At 39.1% G+C, this 25,038-nt stretch overlaps 1 protein-coding gene across 3 annotated transcripts in view; it reads right to left on the bottom strand.

Moving 5' to 3' along the window:
- Positions 1 to 25,038, bottom strand: part of CTNNA2 (catenin alpha 2) — a gene marked incomplete at both ends in the record, with an annotated part of 408,624 nt that overhangs the window by 116,604 nt on the left and 266,982 nt on the right. The gene's annotated exons all lie outside the window — the stretch shown is intronic.

Genomic DNA, 25,038 nt, shown 5'->3' with positions numbered 1-25,038 from the left:
AAGCACTGGGAATGTTAAACATGATAATAAGCAGCAACACAGCTTGAGGACAGAAGGAAAATGGTCCCTACGCCTGTAACAGGAATCTCATATTGGCAGACATTAGGTTCAGTATAAAGAAGAATTCCACTTAAAACACTTTCCTGCAGGAAGTCTCAAAGCAAAACTCCTCATGAAGATTAAAAAGGGGGAAAAAAGCCTTTTGTGTCTCATAACCAATGGGGGGAAAATATGGTTTTCAAATTCAATGGCACAAAAAGCATTAAGTGACTTTGTCAGCTGTATTACCTTTCTCTTAAGAGAAAACTACTTCTCTAAAGTATTGTCACATCTTTTGCACATTGAACTCTGTTTGAAAGCTTTTCATCAAGAATCAAAATGATCTTCCATTCTTTCTGGCAGTACTCTTTCCTTCCCAAGGCTGTTTTCAAATGCTTCTATTTAGAATTGTTCCTTGCATATGATTAAGAGCGATTTTCTCTCTCCAGCTGAGCCTAATAGCACACGTTTCTGGGAGCTATTGAGAAGTCACTTTTGGGGTGGGATGGGGATTAAAGACACCCTTTCAATGATACCCTCTCACATGTACAGCACAGTTATCAGCCCTGCATTGGCAAGAGGCCTCTGTTCCAGTCTTTGCTTTAGGCATTCATTCCAGAGAACGCCTGCTTTCTGTTACTGCCTGTAATTCTAATTATGACACGAGGCCAAAGCTTTTATGATCATTTAAAAAATCTGTAAAACCCATCCCCTTCCTTTTATTTAGAAATTCAAGCATAACAATATCAAGTGCTACCAGAATTTAACACAAAACAAAAATTTACCTCTTAGCTTTCTAAAAAGGATCCATTGCAAATTCTGGAATTAATCACACAAATTGACATCAGAAAACAGAGACAGAAAGCATTTGCTATCACACAAGAGGAGGCATCTGTGTCACCCGCTGATATTTTTATCTCTTTTCTTGTGCTCATCCTTTGACTGAGTTCTTCTGGTCCCCAGCTGAAGAACCACGTCTCTTTAGCCTGAGCAATGTCAGCACAGGCTTTTGGTTTTAGATGTCCCAAATTCAGTCCCTGCTATTTTGTTCAAGACAGCAGGTGTCATATGTGCACACAATGGAGCCTGTTTTTCAAGCTGAAATTTCACAATAAAGCTGAGGAAGAAAAGTTTGGTTCAGGAAGCCTCTCCTGACTGTTGGAATGGTCCAGCAGGGACTGCCAGATGAGCCAGTCTCAGCCAGGTTCTCGTTTCTTAGACTACAGAGTTACAGTCTAAGAAAACTTAGAAAAAAAGAAAATTACTCCAGCTGTGTGCTGTGCAGTTGCTGAACCGAGTTTCCTTGGTGACATTCGTGTTCTGGGATGCTTTATTTTCCCAGTCACATAATTCAATTTATCTAATATTCTTTAAATTCTTCTCTTCCTTCTCATTGTTAAGGCTTTAACAGACTGGCTTAGAAAGATCCATAACCACAGAAGACGTGTTATGACTTTTTTTTTTTTAGGGCAAAGATAACCTTTGCTTGGCACTTTTTCTTTCCTTATTTTAAATAAAATCAGGGAATAATTTGCTAAACAGGCCAAAATTCCTGTGAGACTGGCACAACGTGAATAACCAAAGAGCAAACACCAAGACACTTAAGACTACACAGGGAGGGTATTTTACAGATCTCAAATAAAACAAGGGGTTACAATTCCTCTTTACTGACCTCACACAGGGCAGATATATTTTGCATTCACCACCAACATGGTGAGGTCAAGCAATTAATGCTTGGCACCCACTTAGGGGGTCAGAAAGTTGTCCTTGAGCAGGAACTTGGGAAACCTTCCAGGGTAGTCAGCTATGGGATACAGGGACACTAAATAAATTAAGCATTTGATAAACTTCACCATTTAGAGGAAAAGGATCCTGGGCATTGGGGAAAAAAAAAAAAAAAGTATAAATTTTGAGGTTGACCTCAAAGTTTGTAATTTAGGTTCCTAATCTGGGTGTTTTGTATGTCTCATAGGTGAGAACTCTCACTGAGAGCAGGCTCATGGCAGCCTAAATCCAGCACCCCTCCTAAACCTCCCTTCAAATCTATCTGGTAACTTTTTGACTCCAGTTTTAAATAAACACTGTTTATATAAACAGTGGCCCTTAAGGTACATCCTATTGTGAAACACAAAACAACTGGGAACCCTTCTGTGACCCTTAGGCCACACAACACCAACTGTCCACCTCCATCTGGCCAGTCCCTTGTCCCTCCAAAGCAGAGCAAAGCCTGTTCCACATTGCTGCGTGCAATTGCTCAAATTGTGCCTCAGTGATGCCTGAGATGCTAAATGGGATGTGCTGGAAAACTCAACCAAGACAAGAGATCCAGTTGAGCTCTCTCAATGGCAGTATTTCATTAACTCACACAAATATGGCTCAAATCTCCCATTCTGCACCATTTTTACTTATGCAGGAATTTTAACTGACCTTCACCTGTTACTTATAAAATGTCCTTTTAGTCTGTATACAAACTCCCTTCCTCAGCATATGATTTCAAAGAAATTTGTTGAGTAAATCACATTATTGAAAAATAACTAGCATGGCATGTGATGCTACATAGCTTCAGGCAGGTCTGTCAAACACCATCTGCTCTGTGCTGAAAATATAAGTTTATTAAAGTTTATTTATTTAAGTCCTTAAATACTCTTATTTTATTGTTGCTCTGTGATAAATTTTTGGCCTTCATTCCTAGAAGGGATAGAAAGGAATTTATTGGTTTCCTGAAAAAATGAAAAAGCTTGGTATTGAGCCATTTGCCATTTCTCTGTTAATCTTTCTCTGCAAAGGGAAGAAAGATACTTTGGGATGAAAAGGAAGTAAAAATTGCTGCTGGCATTGGGTTAAAAGGAGAAGGAGGAGAAATGCACAGAATTCCTTGAATGCCAAAAGATCTGTATTCAAGTTCCTATGGACAGAATTACATCTATTCATGGTGTAATGAGGAGAACTTTGCAACAGGAGAATATATTAATCAAGTCCCTGATTTCTTGTGACCATTAAAAGCATTTGCATACCGCTTGCACTCGAGATATTTTCAAACAATTTTCTCAGTCTGAGTTGCTTCCATTCTAATTTCCTTAGAGCTTTTCCCTGCCCATCTGATTTATTTTCAGTTCAGGATGAGCCAATTCCCACAGGCTCTGAGCAGGGGCTGTGCTGGCTGCAGGCTGCCCCAGATCAGGAGAGGATCTTCCGCTGCATTTCTACCCTGAGGCTGCAGGTCCATCCCAGGTCACTCAATGTCAGATCCACCTCCCTGAATATAATATGCAAGTGTTTTCAAGCCTGATTTGCCACCTCACATGAGAATTTTTGTAGTTTCTCAACACATCCATGTCTAGTAGTGGAAGAACTCAAGGTACTGACTGTTGTGTTACTCCAGAAAATGCCTACAGTCTCAACCAGTGCCAGCAGTATCACCTGAACAATAAAGACAGAACACAGTCATTTATATCAAACAAAGTCTGAAAAGCCTTACAGGTAAAACTGCATGGTATTAGGGCTAGATTTATTTATACAGGGAACTTCAACTTCATTTGGTTAGGAAATGAAATAAAATAAGAACAAAATGCACTTAAGGATGGTGAGAAATTTCAGTATCTGCTGAATGCTAGAAACATCTCTGCTAAGGTATAGCACTGTTTTTCCTTTTTACAAAGACCTTTTCCTCTCCTTCTATTTTTCCTTTTTACACTTTAAACTGTTAGAGTAAAATATTAAACTCCCAAAATATGTATCACAACTATTAAGGACTTTTACATGCCACGATTTGCTCATTACAGAACTCTTTTGATCAGCATGAGGTACTTAACAGGACACTTTTCTAACCCTAGAGAATTCACAGAACCAAGACAAGGACAGTCAGGCCAATCAGCCCAGAGACTCAGTGCATTTTAGATGAGATATGCTCAACCTTGGAAGAAGATGCTCCAGACTGGAACTGTGTTGTTGGCTTTTAATAATTCCAGATACCACTAATGAGGAAATCACAGAGCTCAAATTTCAGCACATGAAACAGATGAAATTACTACTACCACCAAAATTATTATGCTAAGGACAGATGTTATTGTAATGAATATCCTTGCATTGAACAGTTAGGATCACCTAGAGATGTTGGAGAAGCAGAGCCAAGAGTTTGAGCACGTTATTATAAAAAAATGCCAGATGAACAAAGCTGGCAATGGTAAACTGTAAAAGGGGATGGAGTGCCAAGAAATACACAAAAAGTTGGGCAGGTGCAGGCTACAAAATATATCACAGACAAAACCCCAATGTGTATCACAAGTAAAAGAGTGATTGCTAGGGTACGCTATTTTCCTTTAAAGTTTGCAATTTAGGAGCTCAGGGTTTCAATTAAACAGTAACAAAATTAATAACAGTAATCAATGTAAGATGTTTTGGAACCACCATTTTCATTCTTCTTTTTTCTCTGCTGCTTCAGATGTAAGCCAAAATATCTAGGAGAGTCGATCTCCTCAAACATCAAGTGTTGCATGTCCAAGACACCCTCACTATTGTTTCAAGTAATTTAGCCTCCAGGAGACAGCTGGAAAGATTATCTATTGATCCAAAAGCTACCAAACACTGATCTATTTTTATATTTTCATCATCCCCTAGGTAGAGGGCTCCATTATTTACAGGTTATTCAGAACTTCAATACCACAATGTTTTATTAAGGTGTAAATTGCTGCTCAAAAATATATCTGTCCTAATATTTTATTTTAAATGTTGAACATCACTCCTTTAAAACTATGCCAATGTTCAACAGCCCTTTTAAAAGTGATGAAGAGAACCTCAGTACTAAAAGGAAAAACATTTTGAACAACAGGCTGCTGCATCAGTGCTTTTAAGCAGAAATCTAGGTTTAAACATACCAATACATAGTCCCCTTCTGACAGATGATTATTCATTTTGGGTCAGGAAAAGGCTAAACAATATATTCCAGGTGAAGCAGAGACTAAATTTCACTGGAAGTTGAAAATTCTAGTAATTTTCTAGTGAGATGGATAGAAAAAATAAGTTTAACAAAATCTGTGTGGTTCCTCCAGAGATGAGCCAAAGAAGACTTCTTAAAATAATAAGTTTAAGGATAGATTAAGTGTTAAGAAGTCTCTTGGGAGTGTGCTATGAACATGAATTACTGTTGTACTCAGCTCAGTGATTTTATAGTATTTTTTACTCATATTAAATATTTTGTTTTTAGAATTTATTCTAAGGAACTGCATTGGAGGTTCTGCAGTCACCCATTTTCAATTTTGCTATAGAAACCCCTCCCATGGAACTAAAATTTGTGCATTCCCATGTCCTCTTAATAATTCATTTATCTCATCAGGAGAAAGAAAATAAAAGATAATTTTGTACAGAAAAGGTTGCACAGTAAGGTCTTTACAGCTTTGTTTAGGTGGTTGCAAAGGAGAAAGGCTGAGTCACCACAGAAAAAGGAAAAGACAGAAATCATGGAATCACAGCATGGTTTGGGTGGGAAGGATCATTAAAGCTCATCTCATCCCATCCCCTGCCTGGGCAGGGACAACTCCACTGTCCCAGGGCGCTCCAAGCCCCATCCAGCCTGGCCTTGGGCACTGCCAGGGATCCAGGGGCAGCCACAGCTGCTCTGGGAACCCTGTGCCAGGGCTCAGCACCCTCACAGGGAAGAATTTCATCCTAATATCTGATCTAAACCTGCTCTCTTTCAGTGTGAGGCCATTCCCTCTGGTCCTGTCACTCCACCCCTTGGAAATTTCCTCTCTCCCTGTTTCCTGCAGGTTCCCTTCAGGCACTGGAAGGCCACAGTGAGGTCACCCCAAAGCTTTCTCTTCTCCAAGATGAACAATCCCAAATCTCTTGGCCTTTCCTCCCAGCAGAGCTGCTCTATCCCTTTGATCATCCTGGTGCCTCCTCTGGACTTGCTCCAGCATCTCCCTGCTGGGGCAGCTCTGCAGCTGGGGTCTCACCTGAGCAGGGCAGAGGGGCAGAATCCCCCCCTTTTCCTGCTGCCCACCCTGCTGTGGATGCAGAGAAATCCCAAATTACAGCCCCTTCCTTCTACAGAAATGCTCAGTTCTAGAATGCCACTCACTAAATAATCTGCTCAGAAATGTATGATACAGACTATAAGTTCTCTTTAAATTAAACAATTGCTCTCAGCAGTGTTTAATTACCTTGTGACCAGGGAATCTATCTGGGTCCAGGGTAGTATGAATAATTACAACAATGGAGAAAGCTGGGGAAGCCACATCCTTGCAATCTCAGACAGTAAATAAAGTCAATAAAATGAAAATGAACCATGAGCTGGACACAGTATCAGTACCTGAGGTGTGCAAATCTTATCCTTGGCCTGCATCCAAGCAAGTTTTATCTAGGTCTGTACATAATTAAAACTAAGTATGTAATAAAATAAAGAAATAATAAAAACTGTGCCCATTAATGGTTGAAGAAGATTCTCTTGTTGTATTTTATGGGAGTTTTTTTATGCAGGCCACATCACCACAATATCTGAATGCCTTCAAGTGGTGAATTGGTGAATTAAATGGTTTGTTTAATATCAGCCATATGCAGGTTTTTTTAACCTCTCCCAAGTGGGAAAACTTGAGTGTAGGGGAGTATTTTACTTTGGTTTCTGTCATTATTTTTCTTGTTTTGCATAATTCACTTTTGTAGCTACTTCTTTTCTTTTGGCAACAACCAAAGATTTCCAGAAGCATCATCAGTTGGATTTAAAACACCAGTTAGGATTAGGGCTTGATCATCCTGGTTCCCAGGTGGCAGCTGCTATTATTGACTGATATTTACCCATAATCACATACTGGCATCTAAGCTTCCAAAAGAAAAAAAAAAGAAAATTTACACTTGAAATTATTAGAGGCTGAATAAAATGGAGAACTTTTTCACTCTTGAGAATGAAGGCAGCAATGTTGTAGAGGATACACTGAATAGTTCTGTATTTCTGTGTATTTTTGAATAAGGGTTTCCAACACCACTGTGGTGATGAATAAAAAGCAAAATGTCTTGCTTTTCTAGCTACTAGCCAAGACTGGATTTTACAGCATTCTGAGGCACTGACAATTCAGAACAGGCATCTGGTGGGACCTTCCTAAGTGACAAAGCTTGTGTAACTTCCAAATCTCATTGATTTTTTGTCTCATAAAATACATGCATTGTTTGGAGGATTTTTTTTGAAGGGGGGTGAAAGCTATGGAGCAATAATAAATTCTTCCCCCTGGCAAGAATATCCTGCCATCATTAAAGAGTTGTGCCATTTCATTAAGTTCAGATTATAATGCAGCACTCTCTGTCATTCCAGAAAGCAGTGATAGTGCTCAGGGTAGGACCATCCCATTTAATTTTACCATTCTGAAATCCTGAATCAAATCTAGTTATTTTAGCTCCTTCTATATTCAAGATATAGTGACAGGCATTTTTAGAGCACCCATCTGTCTTGCATATTTATTTTAATACAGAGTACTTATCACAGGGGATTGCTTCTCTCCATCGACAGTGGAGGGGAGCTTGAAGCACTTGATGATTAATTCTTAGAAGAATACTGAGTTACTTGACATAAACTGCCTATTTAATAGCTGCAATGAGTGTCCAGCCCTCCTAAAGATCAGGCAGGAGATTGTCTCTTGGACAAATGTGTGACTTGCATGATTTTTTTCCAGAGAATTAAAAAAATGTAGGACTATAAAGGTGTGTTTTTAAAAATTCTGCACAAGGCATTCTTTTCCTCCTAGGATGGGATATTTAAAAAAAAAAATCACCCTCTTCCAACTGTCTGAAAGAAAAACACTTCATAATTTAGTTTCAACATTGAATCTTAACACTGTCAGGTCCTTTCCAAGCTGGCAGCCTGTCACCAGTGGGACAGTATTGATCCTCAGGGATCAATACTGGGCTCAATATTGTTGAATATTTTCAAACAGGTAGAAGAGAAGTGGGTAGGCTGAAAAGGTCCAGGAAGGGCAAGGAGGATGATCTGGGAATGCCATGAGAGGAAAGCCTGAGGGAACTGGGTCACAGAAACACCATGACTTAATGAAGGAAACCAAAAAGCCCCTCCAGTTATATCTGTGTTTCTCTAATCAGGTAACAGACATATGGCAACATCACCCTAATGTGCAGCTGAAGTTTGCTGAGAACAGAGGGAAACAAGGGAATGCAGCTGCAGGAGCCAAGACTGATACCCTGAGAGAGGATTTCTGATAGGTCCTGTACCACTGTCATATTTTCTGAAAAACCCCTTCACCAGGATTTCTTCTCCTGGGAAGATGAGAAGCCTCAGCTTCTCCATGTTCTGCTGCTCTGGAATGTAGCCTGGAGATTGTTTATCCAAACATGTGAATTGTTTTTAATTAATGATCAATCACCATCAGCTGTGTCAGACTCTGAGGGGTCAGTCACCAGTTTTTATTATTCATTCTTGTTAAGCCTTCTGTCTGTATCCTTTCTCTTTCTTTAGTATAGTTTTAGTATAGCATTCTTTTAATTTAATATAATATCATAAAATAAAAAATCAGCCTTCTGGAGTCAGATTCTCATCTCTCACCTTGATCTGGGGACCCTGACAAACACCACAGTCCTGGAGAAACCTCTGGCAGTGTGTGTGTAATGTGATCTCTGCCCCTGGGAATGCAGGGCATAGGAGTGTTGGCATGCAAGTCTACTTCTCATCCTCCTTTCTGTCCCACTGTCCTTGGGAGCTGATGTCTGTGAAGCTTCCCTTCACTCCTTCCCCTTTCAGGGGTGATTTTATAGCAATATGTGTTAGAATTTTAATAGGGCAGAATATTTCTTGCACTTAAAGAACATCTTTTCCTTTGCAGTGCCTACTCAAAGAGGAAAACATCGGGGTTTTCATAGAAGAAACTGCACATTTCTATTCAGAAGATGCTGGTACAGAAAATTGATGCTGTTACGCTTAAATGCTTACAAAAAATAGAATTTTTGAAGAGAGAAATGTGAATGATGTAAACTGTTATAAAAACATCAGCCTCACTGAAGCCACACTAATTTACACCAGCTGAGAATCTCCCCACTCATCATTTAAGCAAAATCTTGCAGATGTTTCCATTTAGAAGGTCAGAAATGTTTACTCAAGAATTCAAAATTATTCTAATTTCTTCACAGACTTCTACTTGCAAAGGGTCCACTACAAACTCCTCATTTAACCACCAACTGCTTTGCAGCTGTAAATTGCAATCTGCTTTTAAATTGCTCCTGGATGCCTTCTCTTAATCTAAAATAATGAGAAAAAGGAGATAGTACACAATTTTTTCTTTCCATTCAGATATCAAAGCCCTTATTGAAGCACTATGCAAATAAAAAATGTCAAAATTTACCTACTTAAATACAAGCTTTTGAGAAGAGTCTGTTCTATTATTTTAAGCATAATAATGTTCCTGAGTCATATACAGTTATTATCAAAACCTTGTGTCAGGCATTCTATTAAAATTCTGTCAGTGAAAAAGTTGATGAAATACAGGCAACTAAATAAAAGGAGGGGTAGAGAAGTAGAAACTATCTTACAACATGTGATGAACAATAATTCATGCATCAAACCTCTGAAATATAGTGACTAAATCTTTGTTATGTCACAGATTAGTGGAAATATTTGTCAGAGCTCTTAGTGGCAGTGATCTCCATGTCTGGAATTTCTGTCAGTTTTATGTTTCATTCCCCTTTAAACAGCACCTGTAGCTCTGCTCTCCCCGCTTGTTTTTAGACTAGAGGGTGCATTAGGAGTCACAGGGATTAAATGCAGGATTTCCTGAGACATCTCAGCATTCCTTGAAAACATCCTTTCAATATTTTCCAGCTCTCTCTTGGAGGAATAGGAGAACCACCTAACCACCTAACACTGTTTGATTACAAGCAAAGGCTTTTTTTTTGTTTAGGTATTTAAGAAAAAGGCTCCAATTGGTAAAAACATTTGTCTGCAATGTTGGTTTCCAATGGCCTTTATGCTTTTTTTTTTTTTCAGCAAAGCTTTTTTAACCAAATCAGCACCTCTGACAAATGAAGTGACCACTGGAGGTTCATCAAACCATTCCCATTTACAGGTATAAAATGAACATTTCTTATGAACATATTGAAGTTCCAACTCTGCCTTTCTATTTAGGTGCAGAATTACTGTTCAGGGCACAAAGACAAGTTTTACACAGAATTTAACCCCCCAAAATGTCACCCTGTCTGTGCCCTGGAAGCACAGAGCTGTTTTGGCTGCACTTCCAGTGCTTTCATTAACAAATATCACTGAAAAATAGGATTTTAACTGGTTGGCTGCATCTGTCACTATGCAATAGACCTCTGGATGAGATGTGTATTGACTATTACATCTGCATTTCTTTCTTTTTTAATTGCATTGTGCTTATATTCCTTGGGTGATCCATGAGGAAACAAGTGTTGTTTATGTCCAATCAAAAATGTGATCATCAAGGCAGGCAGCTGAAAGTCAATGTCAACTCAATATTTCTCCTTATAACAGAGGACTAAATGCTTTATCCAATGAATTTTTGTTTTTTTCACCTTATCTTACCAGTTTTCTCCAGACCAACCAGGGAGGGGTTTTTCTCTGTGAATTCTCTTTAGTAATCCAACTTCCTCTGAACACTTTAGTGCACAGTGAGACAATACTTGGCATAATTTTGGATGATGTTTCTTGCATCCAGTGAAACCCCTGCTGCTTTCCAGTGCAGGACCCTACTTGGCAGCTGCTGTGCAGCCTCCACAATTACCTGGGGATGTGTCAGACTTTCTGAGGGCAGTGACATGTGCCTGGCAGGAAGGGTTTTTTTTTCTTCTGACAGTCTCCTGTGAAAACCTTCAAGCAAACAATGAGCCTGAGCTTTAATTGCACATGTACTATAACTTCAGCTCCTGTTTGGAATGAATGGAGACAGAGCAAAGAAAAGAACTCAATCCTCATTATGGTAATTAAGCTTTCACTTTGAGTGCAGGCTTCTTTGTGTCCACATGCTCCTTTGTAGGACATTACAACTGTGAGGCAACAGGGATGAAATGAAAGAAAATGAAATAAGAAAAGGAAAAAAAAAAAGAAAAAGATGTTTTTAAACTCCAACCTGACTTCCAAAAGAGTTCAAGAGCAAAGGACCAGCTCTGTTTTCACAGAGCAAAGCCATGGCCTATTCCTGCCACTGCCTCAGATCAATGTGTTAAGTGATATCCATTCAAATTACTTGTCAGTTTAATCAGAGGAAGTGAAACACAATTACAGGGCATTAGTGTAAAAGCCAGCACAAAATAACAGAATGTCCATGTGGGATATCTGCAGCAAAAGCCTGTTGAAAATAACTCTGTGACATTTTCATCAACAGTCTTTTTTACAGAAAAAGAAACCTTTTGGAAATGCTATTACAAACTAATTAGGCATAAAATAATGCTTTACTTCTACAGACTGATTAGAGGCCTTATTTCCTCTTGTAGATAGCAGAAATAGTTTTGGCTTTTGCTTTGTTATTAGAATAAAATTAAATACATAAAGCCCTTTACTGAAGTGATAACTGGTGCATTTACAAAGCCTCTCTGCACTCTCTCCCAAGTCAGCAGGAGTTTTGCCATTATTTCCACTGAATGATTGGAGCATTCATTTCTCATGGACACTCCAAATTTCCATTGAATAAAAGATTTTTTTTTTTTGAATCCTCAAGCAGATGACTTGGATTAAGTGGGTGAAATGGGAGCAGGGAAGGGTAGGGATGACTCCTTCTCCTGCTGAAGGCAGGGCTGCAAATTTGGTAGATTCCAAAGGACAAACAAATGCAAACCTGCCCTGAAATCCCTGCCTGGAGTCCCCAGGTGGGATATGCTGGGGTGGGCACTATGCCTTTCACCCCAATCTGCACCATAGCTCAGTGTCACTGGAATAGGCAAAAAGGTGCCCAGTTCAGAGGTGTAAAGAAAATTGTGAATCCCCATGATAGGAAAGGAGACCAAACCCTACGTGATCCTCAACCATTAAAATGAAAATATAGGAGGTAGAATAACCTCTATGTGTGTTAAAATTTCTTTTTTCCTAGTTTTAAAACCCCCATCAATGCATGCCTTCAGGACAGAACTGAAAAAAGCTGGAAAAAGCCTTCTGCTTCCAGACCTAATTGGATTTTTAAGATCCAAAAGAAATGGGGGCCTGGACTTCACTCAGCACAGTGAATCTCCTGGAATGAAGTGACTTCACTTTTTTCAAGAGCCTCAATGCATAGCCCAGGTCTAGGTGCCCCTATGGTAAAATCACTTAAAATGATCATCTTGTAATTCAGAGCTCAGAGACTCTGAGGTCTTTAATTGGATTTGGCCCTTTATCTTCTATATTCATGAGATAGTAATTAATTTGACCATCCCTGCCTGGTCCACAGGGTAATTGAATGAATAGCTCTGCACAGCACATAAATGCCTCCAAAAAGAGTTATTACTATGACTGTGCAGTGTGACAAGTTAACTCTGCCCCATTGGTAATGATGGCATTGAAATTCCCAAGGAAAGTGCCACTGGAGCCCATCTCACAGCTAATGGGAAAGGAAAAAAGTGAATATGCAACATGCAAAACCACTGCACAGTTGATACTCTGCCCTTTAAAATAGTGACAAGTAGAATGTTATCCTATCTTTCCAAGTTTCTTTGCCACACCTTCATCTTCTGGCACTACTAAAAACCTGAAAATTCCTCAGAAGGGGTTAAAAGCACCTCAGTTCTTTTGGTAGATTGCCACAAAGACTTCTTGTAAGAAATGAAGCGGAAAAAATGTTAAGGAATGTTAAATGAAATCACAGCAGACTGAAACCTGTGGTTCCAGTGCAAGACCTGAAATAAATTTGAAACAGATGCTAATTGGCACCACCTTCACTCTGATGTTCATAAATGAAACGAACGAGACTTCAGAGGTGCCAGAGGAACACCAGCCATCCAAAGAACATTAAAACAGGCTTGGATTTGGTTTGTCAGCTCCAAGGTTATTAATATCCTTCTAAGTCATCTAGATCCTTCTGAAAATTCATCCAATGAGACACATGTGTGCATTTTTAAAAAGAATGAAAGGCTGTGGAATTGAAATTTTTAAATTACCCTGGATGTGCCTTCTATTAGCAATCAGATTGGCTGCGGAGGTGAACTCCAGATCTGGGGTTGTACTGAGTTGTGCTCTGCAGGAGATTTTTCCCTGAGGAATGGGTAATGGTTTGGATCAAGACAAACAGGGTTGTTTGCAAGTCTCAGTGCAAATCATGCACTGCCACAGACATCTGCAGCTGTTTGGAACCCCTTTTAATGACAAATGCTTACAAAACTAATTGCACGTGGTAAAAGTGCTCACTGACCACTACATCTGGTTTGTTCTTTTCCTTCCAAAAAACCTGATGTTACAAATCAAAATAATTTTTAATATATAAGGATATGTAGCATTTTAAATCGTGTTATTCCAATAATTCAGCTCTTAATTCAATCTTCTGTGACTTCAATATCAATTTCTGTATTAATACAATGCAGCATTCCACACTTCCTATTTATTACTCTGTTCTTATATGCCACAACCTACAATCCCACTGGCATTATCTTTGATATTATAATGCCTACTATAAAAATGAATGATTTCAGTAAAACAATAACTGAGCAACTTCTGCACATTCCACTTGGTCGTGATGTGCACCAAGAGGAGAACAAGTGAATCCACAGATTATGGGAACTTGACTCCACTTCTAATTCCCAGTCCTGGTACCTAACAAACCACATTTTAGTGAAGTTTTCCTCAGTATGGCAATTAGTGTTAAGGGTGAGTCAATTCCATGATGATCAAACACCTAAAGAAATTTTAAAAAAAACCCAACAAACTAAAGCTCGGCAGGAGAAGCTCTGCGGTTTTCCACACCACATGATGCTTTTCACTTCAAAACTACCGAGTAAATTACTGAGAAAAAGTTACTGTGAATAAAATGGGCTGCACTGTGTTAAGTAATTATTTCTAAAGTGTGAAATGGGTAGGAAGTATCTCATCTCAAAGTAGTGCCATGATGCATATTACCTCTACAGTATGAAGTGAACAGTCTTTTTTTTTTCCTCCCTTTTTCTTTATCTTGCAGGAGCAATCACAGGAATGAAAACTTTATTTTTCTAATGATTTTGTATGTGGGAGAGAAGTGTAAAGACTCAACCTGTGAAACTCTGCTGTGCTCCACTATTTGTATTGTGCTAGGGTTTTGAGGAGCATTTCTAGAGTTTCATAAGCTGTCAGGAAATCACAGAATGGTTAAGGTTGGAAAAGACCCCTAAAATAAAGTCCAACAGTTCACCCAGCACTGCCATGTTCACCACTACAAACTCAGTAAATTATGAATATATTTGGGTGATATTCCTCATTTAAGGAATTCAGGATAGTGTTGTGATACATGTCAAAGATCAGCATTTCTGTGAGTCTTGACGGATGCACCTCAGGGAAGATTTGATTTTGGAACAATGCAGGACACTGCTTGCACTAAGTTTGTCTCTCAATTGTATCATGCCACAAACTCATTTTGCCCCCTAGTCCTGAAACCAGTGGTAAAAGAAAGTAATTTTAACTGAAAAGTTCCCTCACAGCACGGGGTAGGAAAATACCTTCTTGCTTCTGAGAGAACAGAGGGGATTCTTGCCATTAATTAACACCTAGATGCATAACAACAGGCTGCAAGAAGAAAAGGTTGGGGTTTTATTGTTTTTCTATTTTTTTTTTTAACAAGTATTATTAAAAGTTGCAAGGATTGAAGAAAAGAAAGGGGAAAACCAGGTAAAAATCAAAGAGGAGCTTTCCCCAAGACAAAAGGTGACACAAATTGGTCATAATGACCTGGCTAAATATTGCTGTCTATTTAAAGAATAATTATACAGACATTAAAATATTTATGCAGCATTCATGTGAAATTCAGTCCCACATCAAAATCAGGAGATAGCAGAGATTAAATAGCAGAATCCTAGTTCAGGTTTAATTGCTGACAAGCAGGATTATTTTTCCTTAATATTTTTCCTTAATAATCTGTTTCAACAACATGCAATACAACCTTTTACTTTCTTTTGTTCATACACATAAAAGCTTCATTTCAAAAAAGATTAGAAAGGGTTATTTCCTGAGATTCAATATCACATGGATGTCCAAATTTTTCTTTGCAGGGCTGTGACTTCTGAACACTCAGAGCCATTGAGTGACTGCCTAAGAAAAAGAGCAAAAGTACATCCACAGAGTGTAAACTCATCCTGGCATCAGTCCTGAAACTATCTTTGAGGTTTGACCTTCAGAAGAACTTCACAGAACACAGATGGGTTGACTAGGGCTGGCCACAGGAAAGTGTTTAACAAGTCAGTGTTGCACAGCAGTTGGAAATGATGCAGAACAGGACTCTAAATAGATCAAGTGAGCTCTGCTGAGATAGCTGTGTGTTCATGGCTTGTTCTCTGGCATCAGGAGGGGAATGGGCAGAACCCATGAGTTTTAATAGAGTTTGGGAATTATATGTTATTATTTTTTATTTTTAATACTTTATTATTTAATTCATTTAAGAATTAAATTTTATAATTTAATAATTTAGTTTAATGTTTGAAATAATTTTATAAATGTGTGTACTTCCAAATACAGTAATTGTTGGGTGGGGTTAGCCTGTATTTAGAGGTAAAATGCCAAGTCATTTTGGAAGCTTCCCTGTGATGTAGGAAAATGACACAAAGTCATCAGGAAAGGCCACTTTGTCACATTCCCTGATGGCTGCATTCCTGCTGGGCATGGGCAGGGGGTGGGCAACCTCAAATCCTCAAATCCATGACCACATCAGACAAGGGACTCATAGATGTCTCTGGTGAGCCTGTTTAATCTCACATGCTCATGCAAAACAAAAGGAATGAGTTTATTTACAAAGTTAATATTTCATCAGCTTCTCTTTACACAGAGATCTATGTCTTAAAAAAAAAATAATTGCCTTAAGTGCACAACTGTGTGTACACATTTGCAGATATTTTTAAACTAAAAAATGAAATTTCTTTTCTTAGGTGACTTGCTAAATCAAGAGGAGAGTGCCCATCAATCATTTAATATCGCTAAATTCTGGTAAAGAGTGCTTTTTTAAAAAACAAAATGAGGCTGGCAGAACGATTGGCTATGCCAGCATTCACTTTGACTGATGAACTTCAGAGTAGTTCATTACAACAAATAGCATCTCCCAGTGAAATTCTCTCCTTCTAATATCATTCTGCTCTACAAAAACGTGGTTTTGACATCAGAAACAAATTGCAACAATGTGCAGAAGAATGAGTTGTTCCCTCTGAAAGCTATTTCCAAAATACCACATAACTTCAAATTTTATCAAGACAAAAAGAAAGCTGGGTGAAAAATACTTATTCATTTGTGCATAAGTAATGCTTTTGTAATTCCAATACACCATGTTTTACCATCAACCCATCAAAATAAATCCAAATAGTCATGTTTTCTTGACTGGTATCATTAATATTTTCAGTGCTAAGAAGGACAGGGCTCAATATTATGCACTGTGTTAAATATCTTAATTCAACTGCCATTTTTTCCTTTAATGTCCCTGCCCTCCTCAGCTGGGCAGGATAAGATCAAGATAAAGTCAGGAAGAGATCCCTCACCAGTTACTGATATGGGTAAAATAGACTCAACTGGGAGAAAATAGTTTAATTTATTACCAAGTAAATCAGGGTAGGACAATCAGGAATAAAATCAAATCTCAAAACACCTTCCCTGCACCCAGAGAAATTATTTAGGACAGCAAAAACTGGCGTGGAAAAATATTTTCTTCTGAATACAGAATTTTACAAAAACTTTTGGTTCACATCCTCATAACTTCTGGCTTAAATTGACTTTTGAATTCTATTGACTTAACTAGTTTTGGTATGGCTGCTGATATTTTTTTGAATTGGTTATTTCTGTAAACCTTGAATCCAGTGAGTTAAATGTGACCATGATTCTTCCCTTCTGTAATAAATCCTAATAACCCAGCTGGATTTATTATATAGATTTATTATATAGAACATTCATGAATATAGACCAATTTTCAGTTTCCTGGACTAGAAATCATGATCATGTCTAATCTCTTGTGCCTGACAATAAGTTTATGATGTTTAGTGGAAAAGCTCACTCACTTCAGAGGTCACTGAAAGAGAGCACAAATTATTTTACACAACACATTTTTTTAGTAAAAAAAAACCCAACACAACACACCAAGAAAACCCAAAAAACCCCAACCAAACAAAAAAACACTTTGTAGAAGGAATATAAAACAAATTCTCCTATTGCTTTTTGTGTTGCTCTATACTACAGGGATTCTATGGCCCTTTTTATTCCACAGAACTTATGCTGAAATAAATTCATAAACTCAGAGATTTGTTTCTTTTCTCGAGTATTCTGGGAATTTCAAAGGTCAGATTTTGAGGCTGGATGCCTCATCCCTGGGCAGGCTCCATTCAAGGTTGAACAGAGGTTTGATGTAGTGAAAGATTTCCTGACTCACAGCAGAGGGATTGGAACAGATGATCTTTAAAGGTCCATTCTATGATTCATTTGGATCATGAAGTGTATTTTTTATTCAGTTTGGTTTTTTTTTCCAAAGCAGAGTAATTGAAACTACTCAAAATCTGCCCTCAGTATTACCAGAATGAGAATTAATTTACCAGTCTAAGAAATAAAATTTATATTTCTGAAAATGTCCCAGATTTTCTCTCTGCATTCTCCCATTCTCCCACTCTATGGAGTGGATTTGAGATCCTGGTGGAGCTCAGCTGGGAAAAGATGCACAACAGTGGCTGGATCAGCTGGGGAGTTCAGGGAATTGGAATGAGAATTTGGGCTCAGATCTGATCCCTCACCTCCAAACAAAGGGCAAGACTCCACCTGAACTGCAAATAAAACCTGCAACCTTGTGATTTCCTGCACTGATAAACACTGTAAAAACTATTACTTTTTAAAGTAATGCCTTGTATTGAATTGAGCACAGTAAAACCAGCATTTAAATACAATAATCCTTTTAAAACAATACATAGAAAATGAACAGATCTGCCTACTGCTTCAAAAACAGAGGGTGAAATACTCTGTTTTGTAAATATGATCTGCAAATATTTATTTTTAAAAGCCAATAACCTAAACATTCTTCTGCCCAAGTCTTTATTTAAATGTCAATTACTATAGCACCACAGAGCATTCCTACAGCTAAATGATGCCTCAACCAGCTTGCATTGATAAATGTTCTATGACCACTACAGACTATCTATAAAATACTTTTTATTTCATCCATTTGCAGGACTTGCATTGAACTAGCAAACCAGTGGAAGGGGAATAAACCCTCTAGTGATTCCTAGAATGCACGTTATAAATATAGTAGGGCAATTTTAACAAATTTCTACATTTACTATCTTCTCAAAATTCCTCTTTGAAAGCCCCTGTGGGATGATTCCCCTCTTTACATCCCTTTCAGGTGGCATTAGCCCACTGTACTGAACTTAATAAAGATAAAATCCAGAGATGCAATAATGGCAACATGAAGAATTTGAAATAGACACATAAAGCCAAAAGAATGCTGCTTAAAATTACATATTTTTTAAAAGGTATTTTTTATTGTATTTTTAAATTTTTTTTTTATGTCTTAAGATACTGTGCTTCAAATATCTCCATGCATGGCCAGAAATTTCCTTTATTAAAACAAAATCAGGAATACTTTGTGTGAAGCAAACATACGAGAACTTAGAAGTGAAATGTTTGGTGATGTGGAAACAGAAGAGCTATAGCTACAGCAACCACAAAACATAAATAATATTTACCATCCTCCCACTTCACCATCAAAGCCCTTCCCCGTTCTGGGGCAGTTGCCACCTACTCCCTCTGTATCACTTCAGAGAAAGCTGCAAACGCCACCCAACATTTCTTTTCTGTCCCACAAACACATGCAAATCCTTTTGCATATGTATAAGCACAGAGACACGCCTTCAGAATGAAACTCAGCTCCCTCCCTCAAGGTCAGCATCCTCAAACTGCCAGCTGCCAAGTCCAGGAGTCTGACTGGAATGGGCACTGCAGTGAGAAAGGGCAGAATTGGGATCATATTGTCACAGAGGGTCCTTCCAGCTGCGGGGTTCAGTCCTTTGTCTCTCCAGTTTGTAGATTTTCTACTTTTTCTTGACCACAGGTTCAGGGTTTGCACCTCTAAGTGGCAGTTCTGATGTTTATTGCTGAATTTCTGTCTATTTAAACAATCTCAAATTGACTGCCTGGGCTCATGTTGTTTTCTTACAACAGAGTCACAATTCTTTTCATGTTCCTTTCTTTTCCCTCTTTCCATACACCCACTAAATAACCAGGCTTTCCTCTGACAGGCTGTCAATACTCTGCAGAACACCTGTGTGTGCTCAGGAATTTGCTCTGCTTCCAGAGCAGTGTTTTTGTTCCCTGGGCTGAGGTGCATCCTTGGCTCAATCCATTTTCTTTGCCTTCTGCTTCATCCAAGTCATCCTCGTTCACCCATGAAATAATTTCTGGACTTGAGATACCTGAAGAGCCCATGAGGCTCCTGTGGAGACACCTCCTGGTTTGTTAAGCTGGAAATGCAGCCCCTTTAAAAATATCCCACTTAAATTCTCTCCTCTGCCTCGTTGCTTCCATTTCTCTACTTCAGTGCTGCCCCAAATTTTTGGACCTATTGACTTTTCAGCCTTCACTCCCTCCTGCCATACAGGATCAACACAAAGGCTTATTTTGGGATTGAATGTTGTGCCCTCACAGAGAAACATGAATATCAAATCTAGAAAAGATTAAAAAAATAAAAAAGAAACAACAAAAGGGAACATTTCACAAGCCTAGGAAAATATTTAAAAATTGAAATTCTCTATATTCTCTTTTTTAATCAGTGATTTAGCACAGTGATAAGTAGAACAGCTAATTGTATTTGGGCAAACTTAATAAAAGGAATTGAAACACAAAATGTTGCAAAAAAAATGAAAGAATAGCATCAGTCATCTCTGAAATCATTATCGTACTTGAAAAACATAATAAAATTCAAGTGCATGAGACTTTCCTGGAAATTTCCCACACACTTTCTGAAGACATCTGTTCAAAGTAGAAATGTAGGGTAAATTTCTGGAGAGGGAAGAAAAGAACAACAACAAAAAAGCTGTATCTTCCTGATTTCCCCTATAGATTACACCATGCAGAGCAATTTCTTTGGGGCATTTTGTGACCTTTTCTGCTTGTCTGAACCTCTCCAGTGCTCTGGGGTGCTCCAAGAGAAGCCCTGAATCAGCTCTGGGAAGCTTCTCACGAGGAACAGAAATGGACTTTGGGCTTTCTGTGTCTACAGACCCATCTTTAACTCATTCATCCCATTTAAATCAAGTGCTGGTGATGAAGGGACTCCCCCACCACCCACAGGAACCTTTTGCTGATGCACTGTGAACAAATTTCCTGTCTGTGCTCATATCAGGACACCATATTGCACTGATCAAACCCCATTAACCACTGCCACACTTACAAACACAGGCAAGAATTCAATTTAAATGTCATTTTAAATTCCCACTATTACACTTTGTCACTGTTACTACCCTATTTTTTTTTTCTTTACTCCAAGGCTACTGAGCATCTTTATGTTCACAGATTTTAATTTTAATTGCACACTCAACTATCCTAAATTATTAGGCAATGTACCAAGGTAGTGGGAAATTTGAATTATAGTGTTTTCTCCATATGCTAAGCAGGTTAAGCTATATCACCCATATGTTAAATTCCTCTCTGCTGTGAGCAAAGCCAATGAATATGGTCTTTGCATGCCTGTAACAGACTGCTGAACTGTTCAGATCTGCTGACAGCTTCAGCAGACCTTGAGGAACCAGCACCAGTTGTACTGGGCACATTTTTCTCCCAAGATTCTAAATATTAAATCACTGGGCATATATATTTGTATAACTTCTGTCTCAAAACTAACATTCCCACCAGTTCCATTGAACACTTGAAACTTCCTCACAATATCAGTACCTGTAAATTTATAGGGTTTTCCCCCTGCTTTTTTCCAACATTGCATTTTCCCATATCTGCTTTAACTCCTTCTGAGTCAGTTCTGCCTCTGTTTTCTCTCCTCTCTCACTACTCACCATTTCAACCTCAGAAATTCACAGCCAGTACTTCCCTGCCTCTCAAATCCAGCTGTAATTCCTGGTTTTCCATTTACAAGCCATCCTTTAACCCAGCCCCTCACAAAGAGCCCTGACCAGCTCAGCTTCTCTGGCCACACAAATATCTGAGATTCACAAGAGAGGAGAAAGGGTTGCAAAAGCTGTCAGTGGTTCCTGCCTTAATATTGCAGTTCCAGTAAAACCTTGTCCAGTGCCAGCTCTGAGATTCCATTCTGGCCAAATGATCTGGCCTAAATTGGGAACCAAAATATGGGACAAGGAACAGGGAGCTTAGGGAGAAAATACTGAGGGGGGAACTCATAACCCACAAGGAAGGAAGCTCATGCCCCAAAAATCACATTAATCTGCAGGGTAAAATGGCTCTTTGGGAGGTGGTGGTGCCAAACCCTCCTCCCAGGCAAGCTTTCCCCATGTCTGAGACACAGGTGGGTCCAGGAAAACAAAATATTTCTTAAGGTTATATTGCAAAGGTTCACCCCTTTATCTCTAATTCATGAAACAAAACCAGACATGCTCTGCATTAAGTGTTTCAAGGGATAAACAGATCCCAAAGGCATTAGGGTTGGGATCTGCCTTTGGGATTTCTTCTGCAAATGTTCTGCACAGCTGATGCTCAGGTGCAGAAAAAATACCACCAGCAGCTTGTGTGGCCATTGGCATGTGGTCATCTTCTGCTGCAACCCCCCAAACCAAAGCAGGGCTCATGTCCTGCAGGAAGGAGTAGCAGCCAGAGAAAATGGAAAGTTCATAATTAGCAACAGAGATAATAGATTTTACTACCCTGGGAAAAAAAATCCCCTAAGCATTTAATAAGGGACATGGGATTTGAAGCTGCACTGAGGGAAATTTTATATTATACAGAGCATTTAGAAAGTGTAACATGATTCAGCAGAATACTGCCACAGAGATTTTAAGGCTGTCGTGTCCAAAGGATGGAGCACAACAGCTCTGAATCCACCTGCTGCCAGCCCTTTCCAGACCCCACACTGGGAATATCTGCCTGGAAAACAGCACAACTCACCTGGGTCACCAAGGGCTAGGGACAGGAGCCACCTGAGAGCCTGGGTGTCACCAGCACATGTGTGACAGTGAACCCCTTCCTTCAGAGGGGCAGGTTACAGGAAACACATCCTGAGATACAAATAAAGGAATGAGAAATGCAAAAGGACAAGCCAGCTCTGGACAAGCTGCTCTTTTTTTCTTTCCATGCCTCACTATGGTATTATGACCTGATGGGCATGAAAACCAAATTTCTGTGTGGGGGTGAGCTGAGCAGGATGTTTTGGACAACAAGAGACAGAAGAAAAGGTTTGGATGCCCATGGTGTCAGTTTGTGATTTCTGAAGCAAAAAAATCTCTGCTTTAGCATAGGAATCCTGTGTGGTGTTTGTTCTCTTTAGCCTCTGTTTACCTCCTCTATTTATAAGCAGGAATATTTCATGTAGGTGTTTTGAAGATAAATGACACAACGAAAAATACTGGAATTGCAAAAATACTATTGCACTGGAATCTGCAGATATACTTTAGATAGCTGGAAGTGCCTAGAGTATTGGACAGGTGTCAAATAAATTCTAAGAAATATTATAATAGATCATTCCACATAAGCCAAAGTTTCATGGGAATGCAGTTGAGATAATAAAAAAAAATCCTATCAGTTTGTCATTTATTGTGTGTGTGGGCTTGTAAATAACCATCCCAGCAAACCAAACCAAAGCAAACCTCTTTGGGTATATTCCCAGGAGAATAACACTATGGGAAAAAAAAAAAAACCAAAACAGTTTTATTTCAGCTCAGAAAACCAAAGATGCCAAAGGGTCACCTCGTTGAATACATTCTGCATGTGAGATGGTCACTGACTAACAGGGATGAAAAAGGCAGGCAAATATACCCAACTTAATGCACACAACACATTCCAGGCCTTCACTGCAATAGTTAATGCCTTTGAGAGTCCTCAGGGGCACAGCTGTCCAGCTCCATCAATTTTTACACATAATGCAGGTAATCAGTAATTCAAATGTTACACTGAGCTCATGGAGACAGAATAGATTAATGTAGATTAATGTAGGAAGCCTCCTCACAGAAGCTCTACAGCTAGACATGAGAAGGTGTATTTATTTAAAATAGTAGAATCTTATTTCATATTAAAATAACATTTAGGGAAATCCATAATTCAGCACAAAGTGATTGGTGCATTTAAGTGAATGCTTACAATTCTCGAGCTCTGTGGGAAAGGCTGTTACACAATGAAATGGTGGAGATGGGAGCTGCAGTTGTGTGGGCACCTGTGGGATCAGAGCAAAGATGAAGAAAATCCCTTTTATTGTGAGTTCTTGCAAATTTCCTTATTTAAATTTTTATTCCTACTCTACAGACTTTCTGGACAGGGAGAGGAATGAAATATGCATTGCACTGCTTATGCATGTTACCTAAACACTCTTTCCTTCACGTTACAGGACTCAGCTCAGCTCTAGAGAAGAAGAAAATCTATTTTGTTCTTCCTGTGTCCTGCTTGTGAGCCTCAGATGGCATCGAGGCACTGTCAGGAAACTTCAACTCAGGCAAAAATTGAGAGCAGAAAAGGAAATCTTGGTGTAGGCAAGTTCTTCCATCACCACTGTTTGAGGCACATACTTCCTTCTCTACACAGTTTCATTAACATAATATAATTATTCACGCTATACAATGCGCTTTTTACCTACAGCAATTCACTTAGAAATGACACAGAAAGGTTTTTTCCTGGGTTCATCTATGTTTCATATCATCATTAATGACCTGGATGATAGCACATGGAATATGCTTTTTTAATTTGGAGGTGACACCAAGCTGAGAAGCACTGAAAGTGCTCAGGAGAGCAGAAAAAAAAAAAAACTCCAAAAGGATTCTGACAAATTGCACTTATGTTCTCAAAAAAAGAGATGCTATTCCGACAGGGTCATGTGCAAGATGTTCACTCAGTCAGGAATAACAGCTATAAAACCCAGAACAAGTAGCAGCTCTATAGAAAATCTGCAGAAGAGGCTCCACGGGCTCTTGCACATCACAGGAGGATCATGAGCCACCAGTGTCACCCAGCTGCCACAAAGGCAGGTGCCCTTCTCCAGCAGGAAAAGCCAGCAGCAGCCAGGAGAGCCTGTCAAGGTCTCAGCTTCAACACCTTGGGGTTTGTTTTGGCACTGTGTACTCAGAAAATGTGGAAAGTTCCGGAGGATCCAAAACAGATCAAAAGCAGGTACCAAAGATCAGCACAGGACTGCACCAACAGGACAAGGCTGGGTGCACTGGGCTCGTTAAACTCCTGGAGTCTGAGAAGGGAATCACAGAATTACAGATCACAGAGGATCCTGAGTAGGAAGGGACCCACAAGGATGGCTGAATGCAGCTCCTGTCCCACCCCAATAACCCCACCCTGTGCATCCCTGAGAGCAGGCATGTCCAAACATTCCTGGGGCTCTGGCCCATCCCATTCCCTGGGGAGCCTGAGCAGTGCCCAGCACCCTCTGGGGGAGTGTTGGGGAAGACAAAACAGGAAAGCCTTATAAATATGATTGCCTGGCAAAAGACCTTGAGAATATAGAAACTATAAGGGAGATTGAAATGAAAGCAAGCTTTGAGATACTTTAGTCACTGAACAACTGGTAAACAGGTGTCAAATAAATTCTAAGAGATATTATAATAGATCATTCCACATAAGCCAAAGTTTCATGGAAATGTAGTTTCAGAGCCTTCAGGAGGAGCTGATGTGCCAGGAATGACCAAAAGAATATTGCCTTAGAGCAAAGACATGAACCAACTGATTTTTTAAATCCATTGCGCTTCCATGGACTAAGAAATCTA

Source organism: Fringilla coelebs (assembly GCF_963513975.1).
Source record: "Fringilla coelebs genome assembly, chromosome: 4".
Classification (NCBI taxonomy): Eukaryota; Metazoa; Chordata; class Aves; order Passeriformes; family Fringillidae; genus Fringilla; species Fringilla coelebs.
This window is presented reverse-complemented; position numbering and strand designations above follow the sequence as displayed.